The sequence below is a fragment of the Palaemon carinicauda genome, chromosome 20 (assembly GCF_036898095.1).
Source record: "Palaemon carinicauda isolate YSFRI2023 chromosome 20, ASM3689809v2, whole genome shotgun sequence".
NCBI lineage: Eukaryota > Metazoa > Arthropoda > Malacostraca > Decapoda > Palaemonidae > Palaemon > Palaemon carinicauda.
In genome coordinates, this window is record NC_090744.1 from 18973070 (window position 1) to 18991168 (window position 18099).

Genomic DNA, 18099 nt, shown 5'->3' on the forward strand with positions numbered 1-18099 from the left:
TGCCTACTTAAGCATTCACGTCTCCTAGCAAAACCACCCTTTCATGTTCTTTAAACGAACCCAGGCATGGATTCAGAACTCCATACCTACCAACGAGATCAACTCGCTTTGTATTTGCCTACTTTTGCATTCAAGTCTCGTAGCAAAACCACCCATTTATGTTCTTTAAATGAACCTAGGCATGGATTCAGAACTACATACCTACCAACGAGATCAACTCGCTTCGCATTTGCCTACTTTAGCATTCAAGTGTCCTAGCAAAACCACCCTTTTATGTTCTTTAAACGTACCCAGGCATGGATTTAGAACTCCATACCAACCTACGAGATCAACTCGCTTCGTATTTATCTACTTTAGCATTCAAGTGTCCTAGCAAAACCACCCTTTTATGTTCTTTAAACGTACCCAGGCATGGATTTAGAACTCCATACCTACCAACGAGATCAACTCGCTTTGTATTTGCCTACTTTAGCATTCAAGTCTCCAAGCAAAACCACCCTTTTATGTTCTTTAAACGAACCCAGGCATGGATTCAGACCTCCATACCTACCAACGAGATCAACTCGCTTTGTATTTGCCTACTTTAGCATTCAAGTCTCCAAGCAAAACCACCCTTTTATGTTCTTTAAACGAACCCAGGCATGGATTCAGACCTCCATACCTACCAACGAGATCAACTCGCTTTGTATTTGCCTACTTTAGCATTCAAGTCTCCAAGCAAAACCACCCTTTTATGTTCTTTAAACGAACCCAGGCATGGATTCAGACCTCCATACCTACCAACGAGATCAACTCGCTTTGTATTTGCCTACTTTAGCATTCAAGTCTCCAAGCAAAACCACCCTTTTATGTTCTTTAAACGAACCCAGGCATGGATTCAGACCTCCATACCTACCAACGAGATCAACTCGCTTTGTATTTGCCTACTTTAGCATTCAAGTCTCCAAGCAAAACCACCCTTTTATGTTCTTTAAACGAACCCAGGCATGGATTCAGACCTCCATACCTACCAACGAGATCAACTCGCTTTGTATTTGCCTACTTTAGCATTCAAGTCTCCAAGCAAAACCACCCTTTTATGTTCTTTAAACGAACCCAGGCATGGATTCAGACCTCCATACCTACCAACGAGATCAACTCGCTTTGTATTTGCCTACTTTAGCATTCAAGTCTCCAAGCAAAACCACCCTTTTATGTTCTTTAAACGAACCCAGGCATGGATTCAGACCTCCATACCTACCAACGAGATCAACTCGCTTTGTATTTGCCTACTTTAGCATTCAAGTCTCCAAGCAAAACCACCCTTTTATGTTCTTTAAACGAACCCAGGCATGGATTCAGACCTCCATACCTACCAACGAGATCAACTCGCTTTGTATTTGCCTACTTTAGCATTCAAGTCTCCAAGCAAAACCACCCTTTTATGTTCTTTAAACGAACCCAGGCATGGATTCAGACCTCCATACCTACCAACGAGATCAACTCGCTTTGTATTTGCCTACTTTAGCATTCAAGTCTCCAAGCAAAACCACCCTTTTATGGTCTTTAAACAAATCCAGGTATGGATTCAGATTCTCACAGGAAAGTTCTCCCACATTTTACCAATCCTGGTCAATATAAATTCATTCTTGAAACCTAATGTATCCTTTCACAAGAATTATAAAGATCATTTGGAAAAGTAGGATTTATAAGAACAGGAATGCCGTTAGACAACTGCAAAGAGTTAGTTTTTATCTATTCAATTCTCTGAAAATCTTGATCTAGATCAGTGATTCTTAAACTTGGTGGCGCGCCCCCCTAGGGGGGAGCCAGGAGCTTTCAAGGGGGGCGCAAGTAGTTAAAATGGTAACAATGAAAATAAAAATGTAGTAATTATGATGGCTTTTGTTTTACAATACTACATAAATATGGATAAATCAATTACTAATGAGGATGTGTAATATTTTTTTATGTGGTCATGATCCATGAATGATTGTATTAAGAGTAAAAATTATGTTTATTTTTGCAGTAATTTGTATTTTTTCCAGTATTTTCTATCAATGTAATAACTGTAATCTGTATAATGCTAAAACAGTTTGAAAAAAGATTATGATAAAATTTTGTTTCATCATGATATATTTATTTTACCCATTTTCTATGAACAATGTTTATTTTATTGAAATAATACTTTCTACTTTGGCAGAAATTTCTAGGGTGGGGAGGGGGGGCATGGGATCTATGCTTAATGCAGAAGGGGGGCGCAAGGCAAAAAAGTTTAAGAACCACTGATCTAGATCTTTCTCCAATGTTTTTTCAAGTAAAATTGGTCCACAAGGTTAAAAAATTCAATCAACAAGGTTAAATACAAAAACAGATTAGATCACAAGGTTAAAAAAAAAACGGCAGTAAAAGAAAACGCAGGAATAGATAAGAATGCATAAAGCATAATAGTCTCTCATACCAGTAAATCTTAAATTATCCCATTTTTAATATATAGTAAGAAATCAGTACATGTACACCTAAGAAAGATTAGTTAATCAAACTTTCAACTGGGCTCTACAAGCTACTAGAAGAGTTGGAAGACCCAGGCCTACATAGCTAAGGACTATGAAGCGTAACGTGGGAGATGATAGTGAAGAAGTATTGATTTAAAATGTCAAAATAGAGACGACAGCCGATTTCTAACCGAGGCCCTTTGCGTCAATAGGCGTAGGAGGAGATGATGATGACATCCAAGTATAGAAATGAATACTGTGTGCCACTTTTATGAGAGCTCCAGCTGCACCCAGCTACCACTCTCTCTCTCTCTCTCTCTCTCTCTCTCTCTCTCTCTCTCTCTCTCTCTCTCTCTCTCTCAATCTGTGCTCCTTATGATTGCGCAACTGAAGAGAAGTGGATGTGGAAGGCGGGGGAGGAGAAAAGAAAGGAATCGAGGCTGACAGAGAGAGAGAGAGAGAGAGAGAGAGAGAGAGAGAGAGAGAGAGATCAAGGTGATTAAGTGGACGTCTCCTCGCGTCCTGTCATTCTTGTCACCAACTTTATTACAAATGGTCTTTCACTACGTCAAATCCCAGCACCAAATTCCTTATTATTATTATTATTATTATTATTATTATTATTATTATTATTATTATTATTATTATTATTATTATTACTTGCTAAGTTACAAACCTAGCAGGAAAAGCAGAATTCTTTAAGCCCAGGGGCCCCAACATCTCGATCAATATTCATACTAATATAAATAAATGTTGATAAATAACTGCCATATATCTTTAATAGCTTAATGCAACATCCACACTTCACCTATCTAAATGAACATTGGCTCTTCTTGTTATAGGTATTATCAGTCTCTTCTGATTCATTTGCATCCCTGTCTTCTAGGTGGCCTCTTCTCTCTCTCTCTCTCTCTCTCTCTCTCTCTCTCTCTCTCTCTCTCTCCCTCTCTCTCTCTCTCTCTCTCTCTCTCTCTCTCTCTCTCTCTCTCTCTCTCTCTCGCTTTAAGTTTTATAAAATATTGCTTACATTTTGGGGATGTACTAACAAATCACAGCTACAAAGACTACAAAAGCTGCAGAACTTTGCAGCAAGAGTGGCTGTTGGCAACGTTAGAAAGTTTGAACATGTAACTCCACATTTAAAGGAATTGGAATGGTTGAAAATAAGAGACCAGTATACTCTTGACATGTGCACTGTGGTATATAAAGCTTTAAATAATAAAATTCCAGATTGATTATACAGTTTCCCACCAGTATCTCTATTCAGTAATGTCACTACACGCCAAAGGGATGATTTGTATGTTGCAAGACATAAAACTAGTATTGGCTCACGGCAAATCAGAGTCCGAGGTCCAGTGTTGTATAATGAACAGCCACGTGAAATTAAAGAAGCTGGCTCTGTGTCTATTTTCAAGTCAAAACTAAGGAGTTTACTTTGTCTTAATTGTTCTTTTAATTATTAGTACTTTGTTCTTAGATTTTAATCTGGCTTATTTTTATATCTTTTACTAACTGATACTACATTGTAGTTTTTAAATCCAAGTATCCTGATTCAAAATGGTTTCTGAGTATACATATTTGTTGGGACTTATTTACTGAAAATATTATGACAATCTGATTTTTACTACATATCCTATCTTTTTAGAACCGTCTTCGTTTTTTTATTTATTGCCTGTACGTATTTTTATATACTTATTTATTGATAATTTATGACTATTGGATTTCTATTTGAAGCTCATTTTACCTATGACTTTCTACTTTTATAATTAGTTTCAAATTTATACATAGTTTCAAATAGTTTCCTATGGTATTTATATTGTTGCTATTTTTACTGATTTTGATATTCTTAACCTATACCAAGTTTTATGTAAGTTAAATTCAAAATGTTTTATACTGATATGGCTACTTATGTAGAATACCCAATGTACAATTGGAAATAAAGGATTATTATTATTATCATTATTACTCTCTCTCTCTCTCTCTCTCTCTCTCTCTCTCTCTCTCTCTCTCTCTCTCTCTCTCTCTCTCTTCACCAAGGAAATGGTGATAAGGTTTATTTTAAAACTGATTTACACTCTCGAACGCCCTTATTAACAAACACAAATTCGCAGGTGGATGACGCAACACAGCCAGGCGTTGGTGAAGACACAGAAATATGACCATTTTCCTTTTCATAATTCGATTTGTGTATGTTGATTACGCTAATTATAAGAACATCAAATTACACCATAGTCATGACCTTCTGGCATATAACTATTACGCCTTAAATTATTTGAATCTGTAATGAATAATGATATTCTCCATTCAAGGAAATTCGATTTGGCAGCGCTGTCCCAAACTCGTCCCGCCAACCTTAACTATGTTGACGATTGTTACCTTGCTCACATATACAAGGACATGACATAGTATTCATGTGTTCTGATGAAGAAAGGAAATACTAAACGCTTTCATAAGTAAACTCAGGTTGCTTCCGACAACATATGAAAAATTCATACTATTTTTTGATAAAAATATTCATTCCTAATAAGGGAACGATCGTTGGACAATTTACCAAATACCTATTCTCTAGCCTCTACCTTCCTACCACACTTTTTTGACCCACGTGGTCTTCAAATAATACACTATATTAGGTAGGACAAGGTGCCTTTGATGCCATCTATTGGCGGTAAAGTAAAACTCGTTATGATGTATGGGAGGGAGCTGGAGGGAGTCTGCGTTAGTATGCCTTTTTTAGTGTAAAAATTTTGTTATTCTACGTAGTTTTTACTAACAATACTTTTTCTAACATGAAACATGTGATTTATATTATGTTTTCATAAAGAGTTGTTGAAAATTAGATAAAATAACTGTATAATTACTTGATTTTCGTACTGATTTCAGTACATGTGGCATATCTGAAGACCCCCAAATGTAATTGAACTAACGATTGTTTGCAGAAGAAATATCTTTGTGAAATTTATTGTGAAATTTGTAATATCCTAAGAATTAAGTTGGTGCCAGACAATAAGGAACACCAAGTTCACATACGTCTATTTTTTAGTAATTTTGTGATCAAATAGCAACAGTAATGAAGTAATGAAAATTATAATGAGTGGATGATGGGGATAATTAGCAATTTGTTAAGTAGTAGATCTCAAAGAGTAGTTGTTGATGGGCACCATAGTGAGTATAGGAATGTGATATCCGGTGTTCCACAGGGTAGTGTTCTTGGCCCATTACTTTTCATACTATATACACATGACATGTGGTTTGGCCTAGAAAATAAGCTTGTTGCATATGCAGATGATGCTACTCTCTTTGCATCAATTCCATCCCCTGAATGTAGACCTGGGGTTGGTGAATCCCTTAATAGAGATCTAGCTAAAATTAGTGCATGGTGCAAGTTATGGGGTATGAAGTTGAATCCTAACAAAACTCAAAGTATGATTGTAAGTAGGTCAAGGACGGTGGCTCCTCAACATCCGGATCTCAGTATTGATAATGTTTCTTTAAATTTGTATGACTCTTTCAAAATTTTAGGTGTGATTCTCGACAGCAAATTTACTTTTGTGAAACATATAAGGTCTGTGTCTTCTTCAATTGCACAAAAAATTGGCTTATTGAGAAAGTCTCTTAAGATATTCGGTGATCAATCTATTCTGAAGAAGTGTTTTAATTCTTTTATTCTACCTTGTTTTGAGTATTGTTCTCCTGTCTGGTCTTCAGCTGCTGATTCTCATCTTAATTTGTTGGACAGAAACTTACGGTCTATTAAATTTCTTATTCCTGATCTAGATATTAATCTCTGGCACCGTCGTTCAATTAGTTCATTATGCATGTTGCATAAGATTTTTCATAACTCTGACCATCCTTTACATTCAGATCTCCCTGGACAATTCTATCCTGTTCGTAATACTAGGCTGGCAGTTAATTCTAATAGCCAGGCCTTTTCCATCATAAGACTCAATACCACGCAGTACTCTAGAAGTTTTATTCCAGCTGTTACCAAGTTGTGGAATGATCTTCCTAATCGGGTTGTTGAATCAGTAGAACTTCAAAAGTTCAAAGTTGGAGCAAATGCTTTTTTGTTGACCAGGCGGACATGAGTCTTTTTATAGTTTATATATGACATATTTGTTTTTGAAGTTGTTCATAGTTTATATATGACATATCTGTTATGACGTTGTTACTTTTTTTAGAATGATTTACTGTTAATTTGTTCTCTTCAGTTATTTATTTCCTTATTTCCTTTCCTCACTGGGCTATTTTTCCCTATTGGAGCCCCTGGGCTTATAGCATTTTGCTTTTCCAATTAGGGTTGTAGCTTGGATAGTAATAATAATAATAATAATCTATTGGCCATGAAAAGAAACAATGTGTAGAGCTCTATAATCCTTGCATTCTGGAACTTTCCATGACGTCATTTTGGTTTAAAATAACCATAAATGGCCTACTTGATTAGAACTGAATATAATTTATACCTGATACACATATTACTACATAGGGATCATTCTATCACAATTTTCCAATTGGGTAGAATCATTCACATGAATGGAACAAGAGACGTGTGCTGCCATCTTTTGACAAGAGGTAGAAACACTATTCTATTCAAATTTGGAGAAATGCTATTACTAAAACATACTTTAATGGTATTTTTTTTTTTAATTAATGTATCAAAAACTCATAATTACAATATTTTTTTTTTCTTCGGAGCTTTAGGATCTAAGTTATGGTAATTATATGTAAAATACAGATAATATGTATTGAAAAAAATTCAGATAATATATATTAAAGAATATATTGACCAGATCCCAATTTTCTATAAGTAAAGAATTAGAACTCAGCCATAGAATTAAGAATCCCAAATTTAACCAAAACATAATCGTGTCCGCAGAAAATGCGTCCTTAGCTAGTCATAAGACCAGTTACAGATACCAATCTTCTATAAAGTGTGCCTTTTTACTTGTACCGGGTTTTTTTCCAGGTTTTTTATTTTTCCTTTCCTTTTTTTTCTTTTTTTGACTAAACTTTGAAAAGGCACCGACGGTTGGGGGTTAGAGGCCCTCCGCTGCAATTTCCTGGCATCTGACAGCAAATTGTATAGGAACAACAAAATCCTATTTTTTGGATGATTTTTATGGAACCAATTACAATTTCTACATATTGACTATAATGAAATGCTGGTAAGCCTACTATGACAATGAAACTATATAACAGATTTTGTAGATTTGAGAGTAAAGCTCTCAGAAGAATATTGGGAGTTAAATGGTAGAAGAGATTAGAAATGAAACTGTAAGAGAGGTTACTCGAGTGTCATATGTGAATGAGATCATGGTGAGGGGTAAATGGAGATGGTTTGGCCATGCTCTTCGTACTCCCCAAAGAGAGATTAGGTCACCAAACTTTCAACTCTACTCCACAAGGCACTAGAAAAGTTGGAAGGACCAGGCCTACATGGCTGAGGAGTATGAAGCGTGAAGTAGATGATGAATGGAGGAGTATTGAATTGAAGGCTCAAGATAGAGACAACTGGCAAAATCTAACTAAGGTCCTTTGCGTCCATAGGCGTTGGAGGAGATGGTGATGATGAAATATATATATATATATATATATATATATATATATATATATATATATATATGTATATATATGTATATATACATTATACATATATTGTTATTACTTGCTAAGCTACAACCCTAGTTGGAAAAGCAGGATGTTATAAGCCCAAGGGCTCCAACAAGGAAAATAGCCCAGTGAGGAAAGGAAATAAGTAAATAAATAAACTACAAGAGAATTAATTAGCAATTAAGATAGAATATCTTAAGAACATTAACAGCATTAAAATAAATCGTTCACATAAAAACAATAAAAAGTTAAAAAAAAAAAAAGGAAGAGAAATAAACTAGATTAGTGTGCTCAGCTGTACCCTCAAGCAAGAGAACTCTACCCCAAGACAGTGGAAGCCTTTATATATATATATATATATATATATATATATATATATATATATATATATATATATATTTATATATATATATATATATATATATATACACAACATGTAGGAAAGACCAAGTAGTTATATCATCTTGCAAATATCTCATTAATACAGTAAAGTAATTTCCGCACTAAATGTTTTGTCTCTGTTCCTTGTGCCTTTACCAGTCTATTCAAGACTCCACTAAAAGCTTTATCAAAGAGTTCATTATTGGTAACATAAGAGGGTCTTAGTCTAAGAACGGACTTCTAGCTTTTTTAATTAATCATCAGAATTCTAACCCAGAGAAAGACACAAAGAAGAGACTTGTTTGAGTGAAGAATCCTTCAGTCAAGCCTGAGTGATGACTCTCTCTCTCTCTCTCTCTCTCTCTCTCTCTCTCTCTCTCTCTCTCTCTCTCTCTCTCTCTCTCTCTCTCTCTCTTGTTAACTAAAGATAGGTACAACCTACCTACGAAATCAAACTAAATTTCATTTTGTATTCCATATGAATTCCTTTGTATAACCTTTGATATATTATTTTTGATATATACTTAAATGTCTGTCTAAACTCTATTTTGTATTATTTTGGCATAAATTAACTACTATATAGATGTAAACAATATTACAGTTACCATGTACTCAAATGTCTGACGCCAAAGGGCGCAATAAATTGATTAAAACAAAAATCAAATCTCTCTCTCTCTCTCTCTCTCTCTCTCTCTCTCTCTCTCTCTCTCTCTCTCTCTCTCTCTCTCTCTTCAACAAAGTCGAAGTTTCTAAGAAATAAATGCCAACCGTATTCAGCTAATTATAAATGATTATGTAACAATGTTCTGGACTGAAACTCTTGACGTCAACGAATACTGAAGTTTTTGATGATATCTCAGAGTTCGAGGGTATTATAGGGAACAATGTGAGTTTTCTTACTTTAGATTTTTTACTTGGAATTAATTTATTTTTACTCGGAGTACTTTTAAGTCATGAGTCTTTTTACAGTTTGTATATGACATATCTGTTTTTGACGTTGTTAATAGTTTATATAGGACATATCTGTTTTGACGTTGTTACATTTTTTAGAATGATTTATTGTTAATTTATTCTCATCATTAATTTATTTCCTTATTTCCTTTTCTCACTGGGCTATTTTCCCCTATTGGAGCCCTTGGGCTTAAAGGTTGAAAGGTCGTTCATGAATAGCAGAGGCAAGGTACAGGACAATGCCCCAGAGAATGACTACATATACTGTACATATTCTGTATGCCCAAGACCCCTCTCTATCAAGCCAGGACCAGGGTTCCCTCATACAGGCTGCCTTAGCGCAAGAGCCTGTGGCCTGCATCTTCATTGCAGGTCGTTCTAATACCTGCCTGCCTGTAAGACCAGGGAGAGCCAAGCAATGGCTTCTGATGACTCAGCAGGTAGCCCTTTAGACTTCCTCAAACACCCAATCCCTAGCTCACAAGGATGGTGAAGTTGCAGACACTACTAGAAATGACTTTGGCTGGTCTCGAACTCCTGTCAAACAAATGTACAGGCAAGGACGTTTCCAATAGGCTACCACAATCCCAAAGGAAATGACCCTTGAAGAATTCACTAAGCCCCACATATGGATGAGTAATGTTCCAGTATCAGTCATGTCAATATCAGTGGTAAATCTTGGCTTTATAAGTAAATTGGAATTTTACAGGCAAGTTATACAAGCTCACCATTTCCCCAAAACCCCGAAATATAGTCAACTCTTGTCAAAGAATGGAAGTCCACAATACTTTCGACCACTTCCAAACTAAGATTCTCTTGTACAACTCTGTATGAGACTTATTACCTGACTTTTGCACCGACTCGCAGCGGTGCCCTTTTCGCTCGGAAAAGTTTCCTGATCGCTAGTTGGTTGGACAAGATCATCCTAACCAATCAGATAGCAGGAAACTTTTCCGAGCTAAAAGGGCACCGCTGCGAGTCAATGCAAATGCGCCTCATTGAAAAAAATTGAGTATAGTTGTCTTGATCAGAATGATGATTTCAGACAAATAATCCACTACACTACATTGTCTCTTGAATCAACAGTAATCATATTTACATTTCAGCCAACCGTGTCAGGATGTCAGTAAACTTCAAATCATTCATTCATTCAGTCAACCATGTGTATAGTAATCTTCACATCAGCTTCATGACTTTCTTTTAATTGCGCCTCATTACCAAATCAAAGTAAGATCTTGCACTTTTGAGATTCAGTACAGTAAGAGTTTATATACAAGCAAAGACATAGATAACATTTATTTATTTCCTTATTTACTTTCCTCACTGGGCTATTTTTCCCTATTGGAGCCCTTGGGCTTATAGCATCTTATTTTCCAACTATGGTTGTAGCTTGGCTAGTAATAATAATAATGATAATATTTGAAACGTTTCTGGCTTGCATCTGACACTTACCATTAGTTTACTTAAGGTGCCTGATGAAACTGGCACTAAATGCTCACCAGAACGTCAGCGGGACAAGCTCAACTTCCTACTGGGGTGCCCAACCACAGCTGTGGCCTCCCCAGTAAGCAGCTCAAACTCCGGGTCCTGGACTGGGATCGATCCGCTGCCATACGAATGTTAGGCAAACACGTTACCACTGTACTAGACAGGAGGGTGGAAATAAAGCGTTTGTGGTAGCCTAAAGGAATATCCACTGAATCACCAGCAGCCATTACCATGCCCTCCCTGGTCCTAACTTGGGTAGAGAGGGGCCTTGAGCACTAATATGGTCTGTCACTAAGATATTGTCCTGTTCCTTGTGTCATCCGCCCGTGAGTAGCCTTTAAACCGTAAATTTTAGGCCAGCTGATATTTCACTAAAGAATTAGTTAGGCTTGTATTGACTCAAAATAGGATTGCATATACCGGTATATATATATATATATATATATATATATATATATATATATATATATATATATATATATATATATATGTATTTATATATATATATATATATATATATGTATTTATATATGTATACTGTATATATATATATATATATATATATATATATATATATATATATATCCCTGGGCTTATAGCATTCTGCTTTTCCAACTAGGGTTGTAGCTTAGCAATTAATAATAATAATAATAATAATAATAATAATAATAATAATAATAATAATAATAATAATAATAAAGTAACAAAGCGAGGGAACTTGGGGAGGGGTATAAGATGTTCTATAGCGGAGCAAATAAAGAAGGTAGGAATGGTGTTGGAATAATTCTGTCAAGTGAAATGAAGAAGGAAATCGTTGAAGTAAATAGAAGAAACGATAGGATTATTTGGGTCAGGCTGATGGTTGAAAATTGCACTGTTAACATCTTTAGTGCATATGCACACCAGTCAGGATGCTCAGATGAAGAGAAAGATCACTTCTGGTCAGACTTAGAGGAGGAGATGGAAAAGGTACCAGCAGATGAAAGATGCCTTGTCGGGGGAGATCTGAATGGGCATGTAGGCCAGAATAACCATGTGATCAGCCGTATACATGGTGGGTATGGCTATGATGAAAGAAATGCAGAGGGTGAGAGAATTGTTGATTTTGCTGTGGCCAAGGATATGGTACTGGCGAACACTTTTTTCACCAAGCGGCAAGAACACCTAGTTACGTACAAAAGCGGCGGAAGGTCCAGCCAGATAGATTACTTGATGTATAAGAGGAAAGATTTGCGCGAGGTAAAAGATTGTAAGGTCATACCAGGAGACCATGTGAGTGTGCAACATCGTTTGGTAGTGATGGACTTGGTTATGGAAGTTGAACAAATAAGGAAGAAAAAAATGCAGGGGCCAAAAAGGATTAAATGGTTTAAGCTGAAAGATATTGAACTTTGTAGGCAGTTTAAAGAAAAAGTATTAGAGGAACTAACTCATGAAATTGAGGATGTTGATAAATGGTGGAATAGAACGATGGAGATAATACTGCGGGTTGCTAGAGAAATACTGGGTGAGAGTAGTGGTAAGATGTTCGAAAATAAGGAAACGTGGTGGTTCAGTGAAGAAGTGAAGGATGCAACAAAGCAAAAGAGAGAAGCAAAGAAAAGGTGGGAGGGGACCCAAATGGAAGAGGACTGGATGGCCTATAAGGAAGCAAATAAATTAGCAAAGAAAATTGTAGCAATTGCTAAGGATAGAGCATATGATCAGCTTTACAAAGAGCTAGATACCAAGGAAGGGCAAGGAAAGATCTTTAAACTAGCACACATGAGAAATAAGAATACCAAGGATATAACACACATAAGACATATTAAGGATAAGGATGGAAATATACTGAGAAATGAGAGAGACATAATAAAGAGATGGGAAGAATATTTTGAGGCCTTACTGAATGAAAAAAATGAAAGATTTCTAAGAGGAGACGGACACACAAATTGTGGACCAGTCACAGAAATAACAAAAGCTGAGGTTAGAGGGGCACTGGGAAAGATGAAAAATGGTAAAGCTGTGGGACCAGATGGCATACCTGCAGAAGCCTGGAAGGCTCTTGATGAGGAAGGAATTGACATATTGTGGCAGTTAATGAAAAAGATTATGGAAAGTGAGACAATACCCGAAAAATGGAGGGAAAGTATATTAATCCCAATATTCAAAAAGAAAGGGGACATACAGTGTTTTGAAAATTATCGAGGAATAAAACTCATGTCACATACACTGAAGGTATTTGAAAGAATTATAGATGAAAGATTACGGCAGCAAGTTTCCATCGGTAGACAGCAACTAGGATTCATGAAGGGGCTTAGTACTGTGGATGGTATTTTCGCTTTGAGACAAATTATGGAAAAGTACAGAGAGAAGCAAAAGGTCTTGCATATGGCCTTTATAGACCTAGAGAAGGCATATGACAGAGTACCACGACAGGAAATATGGAGATGTCTCAGGGAGAGAGGAGTGATGGAGAAGTATGTCAGAATGATCAGGGAGATGTATAGAAATGTAAAGACCAGCGTCAGATCTACAGTTGGAAGAACAGAAAATTTCCAAGTTGGAGTTGGGCTACATCAGGGATCTGCTCTAAGCCCACTCCTGTTTAACATCGTCTTGGATGTGTTAACAGAGGATGTCAGGGAGGAGCCACCATGGTGTCTGCTCTATGCAGATGATATAGTCTTGGTAGCCGAGAACAGGGAAGAACTGGAGGGGAAACTAGAAAGATGGAGATATGCCTTGGAGAGTAGAGGTTTAAGAATAAGCAAGAAGAAGACAGAGTATATGACAACCGAAATGGATGGCGACCAGCAAACAACAATCAAATTAGGCGGAGGAAACATCAAAAGGATTCATAAATTCAAGTACCTTGGTTCAGTGATCGACAATGGGGGGAACATGGAAGAGGAAATTAACAACCGGATTCAGTGTGGTTGGAACAACTGGGGGAGGGTGTCTGGTATCATATGTGATAGGAAAGTCCCTATAAGATTGAAGGGCAGAGTGCACAAGGCAGTGGTCAGACCAGCAATGACATATGGATTGGAAGCAGCACCCCTAAAGAAAACAGAGGGTAGAAAGTTGAACGTAACCGAGATGATGATGCTTAGGTGGATGAGTGGAGTAACCAAAAAGGACAGGGTTAGAAATGAACATATTAGGGGTACAGTAAAAGTCACTGAGGCATCAAAGAAAGTGCAAGAGGCAAGGTTAAGATGGTATGGCCACCTGATGAGAAGAGAAGGGCAACACATGGCAAGAGAAGTGATGGACGTGGAGGTGGATGGAACACGAAGGAGAGGAAGACCTAAGACCAGGTGGAGAGATTGCATTAGAGATGATATGAGGGAGAAGGGAGTATGGGAGGAAATGACACAGGACAGAGGGAGATGGAAGAGACTCATTAGCAACGGCGACCCCGAATAGGGATAAAGCTGGGAAGAAGAAGAAGAATAATAATAATAATAATAATAATAATAATAATAATAATAAATGTTCACAAAGTCATATTTTACCGATAACTAAGAACTCATCAATAAAGCAATTATATGAGAGCAATTTAATTGATAATTTCTTTTACTTATCAATTCATATTAATCATTTCCTGGTATTTTATGATTTTAATCGGCAGCCTTCTTTTAAATAAAATTAAAGAATAAAAATATCAGCATTTGTATCTATCGTCAAAACCTTCAAAGTCTGCCTTTGAATATTTTTTTTAATCAAAGAAATGATCCATGATGATAATAGTAACGTTGAGTAACTATTATACTATAGTCTTGGGTAGTGCCATAGCCTCTGTACCATGGTCTTCCACTGCCTTGGTTTAGAGTTCTCTTGCTGGAGGATACACTCGGGCAAACTATATTTCTCTTCTCGTTTTGTTGAAATTTTTATAGTTCATATAGGAGGTATTTATTTTAATGTTGTTACTCTTCTTAAAAGAAAAAATTTTCCTTTCCTTTCCTCACTGGGCTATTTTCCCTGTTGGAGCCCTAGGCTTATAGCATTCTGCCTTTCCAACTAGGTTTGTAGCTTAGCAATTAATAATAATAATAATAATAATAATAATAATAATAATAATAATAATAATAATAATAATAATAATAAAAGAAGAGTCATACGAATTCCTAGAGATTTGTCTGCTTCTTTGTATTGTCAAAAAAAATTGACAAAAATCTTTTCAAATTTGTCTTTTTTTTTTTTTTTTAGTTAAATGGAATATCAATACAATAGTTTACTTGCTTTTGAAAGTTTAATTTTTAGTTTTGTTGCATGAATTTATTAAAATATATTTTCTTAGCTGGATTAAGAAAAATGACAATAGGTTTTTATTAAGTCGCGTAGAAAAGGGAAAAGTTGCAAATAATTTTATGATTTCTTATTTTTGCCTATTTTTAAAGTGAATATAAACTATACTTTCACCTCATACAAAAGCTGACATAATTCTTCTTTCTATTTTTATATTGCTTTGATAAGATTGAATCTGCCTTGCCTAAGATATCAGCAATATATTCTTTGTAAACAAAACAATTGCCAGTTATCTTCTGTTTGCTTATTTCTATTTTATATTTCTTCTAACTCCCAGTAGATGTCAATAACATCGCTTTTGGATGGATAACGTGCGTAAATATATATATATATATATATATATATATATATATATATATATATATATATATATATATATATATATATATATATATATATATGAAATCATTTGGAAATCGCTAATTAGGATATATAACCAGCAAATTCTATATTAAAACGTGAATTTATATTATAAGATTGTTGAAATATAACTTTTTAGTCATAGATATTATGAAAGCTTAACTTTGAAAAGGCTTTCACCTTCGGTCTTTTTTATTTAGTATCGTTGCCCCCTCAAAAAATCGTCTACAATTTCAAACTTAGTTAAAAACCTAGAAAAATTCTAGGATTTGGGAAAATTATAAATTTTTTGGTAATATATATCTATTAAACCTTATTTTCATTTAATTGAAGGTCAGATTATTGTCTTTTAACTATAAATTAGTGGCTTAATTTGTTTTTTTCTTTTTGTCCACGTGTCATTTCTAGACAATCTTATGTTTCTAGTTTTACCAAATGGAATTACCAAAATACCTTTTAAGATTCCATATTTTCTAGTTTTCTAGAGCAATAATGGCACAGTTTACTTTATTTTTCTTGTTTATCTTTATTCCTATTTTGTATTTATGTTACAATGTAGTTTTTATATACCAGAGTTGAGAATTTATACAATAGTCATTTCATATGGAAGCCTCAAATACAAAAAGTTGCTAACAATATCTTTTATATTATTTGTTTATTAGTAATTATATCATTAATCAGACTCACTTTGCCTCCAAATGAAATAAAAATTTGAGTTTTAATTTACATTGATATTCTTTTGATTAAACTCAATTCGACTTATGTTTTCTTGGGAATATAAAGTTGCCATATACCGCTATTTCCTTATTATTTTCTTCATTTGTAGTTGTTTTAACTTCCAGTAGATATCCATAGCATCGCGGTGACAATTTCTGAATGTTGCAAGCTTTAAATATACAAATAAAAAAACATTAAGAATTAAAACTATTATTTTAGTATAAATTTACTTTATGATTCAGGAAACATTGCGTTTTTATAATAGGCCTACCATTATTTCAGAAGTTTATATATTACGATTTATATTATAGAGTTATTTTTGGTATTTTACCATGCAATAAACTCATCTGCCAACAGAAAATTTTTTATATATTTACTTATTCGTAAAATAAATCTTTTCCTGCTTTCTATGTATTCTATTTAATACTCAAATTCAACTAAAGTCCATGAATTCTTATTTCCTTTATTTTGCATATTATTATACGGATCCATTTCTGTTATTATTATTATTATTATTATTATTATTAGCTAAGCTACAACCCTAGTTGGAAAAGCAAAATCCTATAAGCCCAAGGGCTCCAACAGGGAATAATAGCCCAGTGAGGAAAGGAAAAAAAGGAAATAAATAAACAATATAAGAAGGAATGAACAATAAAGATTAAATATTTTAAAAACATTAACAACATTAAAAGATATTTTGAAGTTCTACTGATTCAACTACCCGATTAGGAAGATCATTCCACAATTTGGTCACAGCTGGAATAAAACTTCTAGAATACTGTGTAGTATTGGACCTCATAATGGAGAAAGCCTTACTATTAGAATTAACTGCCTGCTTAGTATTACGAGCATTTAAAGGTTTAAAGGTCGTAATGAGTGGCAGAGGCAAGGGATACTGACAATGCCCTAGAGACTGACCATATATCCAAATGATCAACACCCAAGACCCCTCTCCACTCAATGTACGACCAGGGAGCGCCAGGCCATGGCTGCTGATGACTCAGCATGTAGACCTACAGGCTCCCACAAACCCCCAACCTTAGCTCATTAGGATGGTGAGGTTCCAGAGACCAAAGAAACTATCTAGTTTCAGTGGGTTTCGAACCCCAGTTCAGCAGATCGCGAGGACGTTTCTAATAACCTTTCACAACCTTTTTGTTATCATTATTATTATTATTATTATTATTATTATTATTATTATTATTATTATTACTTGCTAAGCTACAACTTTAGTTGGAAAAGCAGGATGCTATGATTATGCCCAGGGGCTCCAACAGGAAAAATAGCCCAATGAGGAAAGGAAACAAGGAAATAAACATTTTTTAAGAAGAGTAACAACATTAAATATCCCCAATATAGATTATAAAAATTTTAACAACACAAGAGGAAGAGAAACAAGACAGAACAGCGTGCCCGAGTGTACCCTCAAGCAAGAGAACTCTAACCCAAGACAGTGGAAGACCATGGTACAAAATGTTATGCTATTTTCATATTTGGAATAATTCTTCAAAGTTATCTACGTTCCCGTGAAAATATATTGATTATGATTGTCTTAGGATTTAGATGGCTCGTATTTTTAAGGAATTTATCCCTAAATTGAGATATTCGAATGTTGTCAGAGACAAGTTTAGCAATTAGGTTTTTTTTTTTTTTTGGTGCTGTAAGATGCATTTTGATCCTTACGTTTTGTGTTTAAGAAATATAATGCCTGAAAGAAAATACACAGCACATTATAATAATAGAAGATACAGCAGCATACAGTATACATCAATTATCTCTGATTAAATTGCATTGAGCAATACTTTTGGGGAAATTGGCTCGGTTT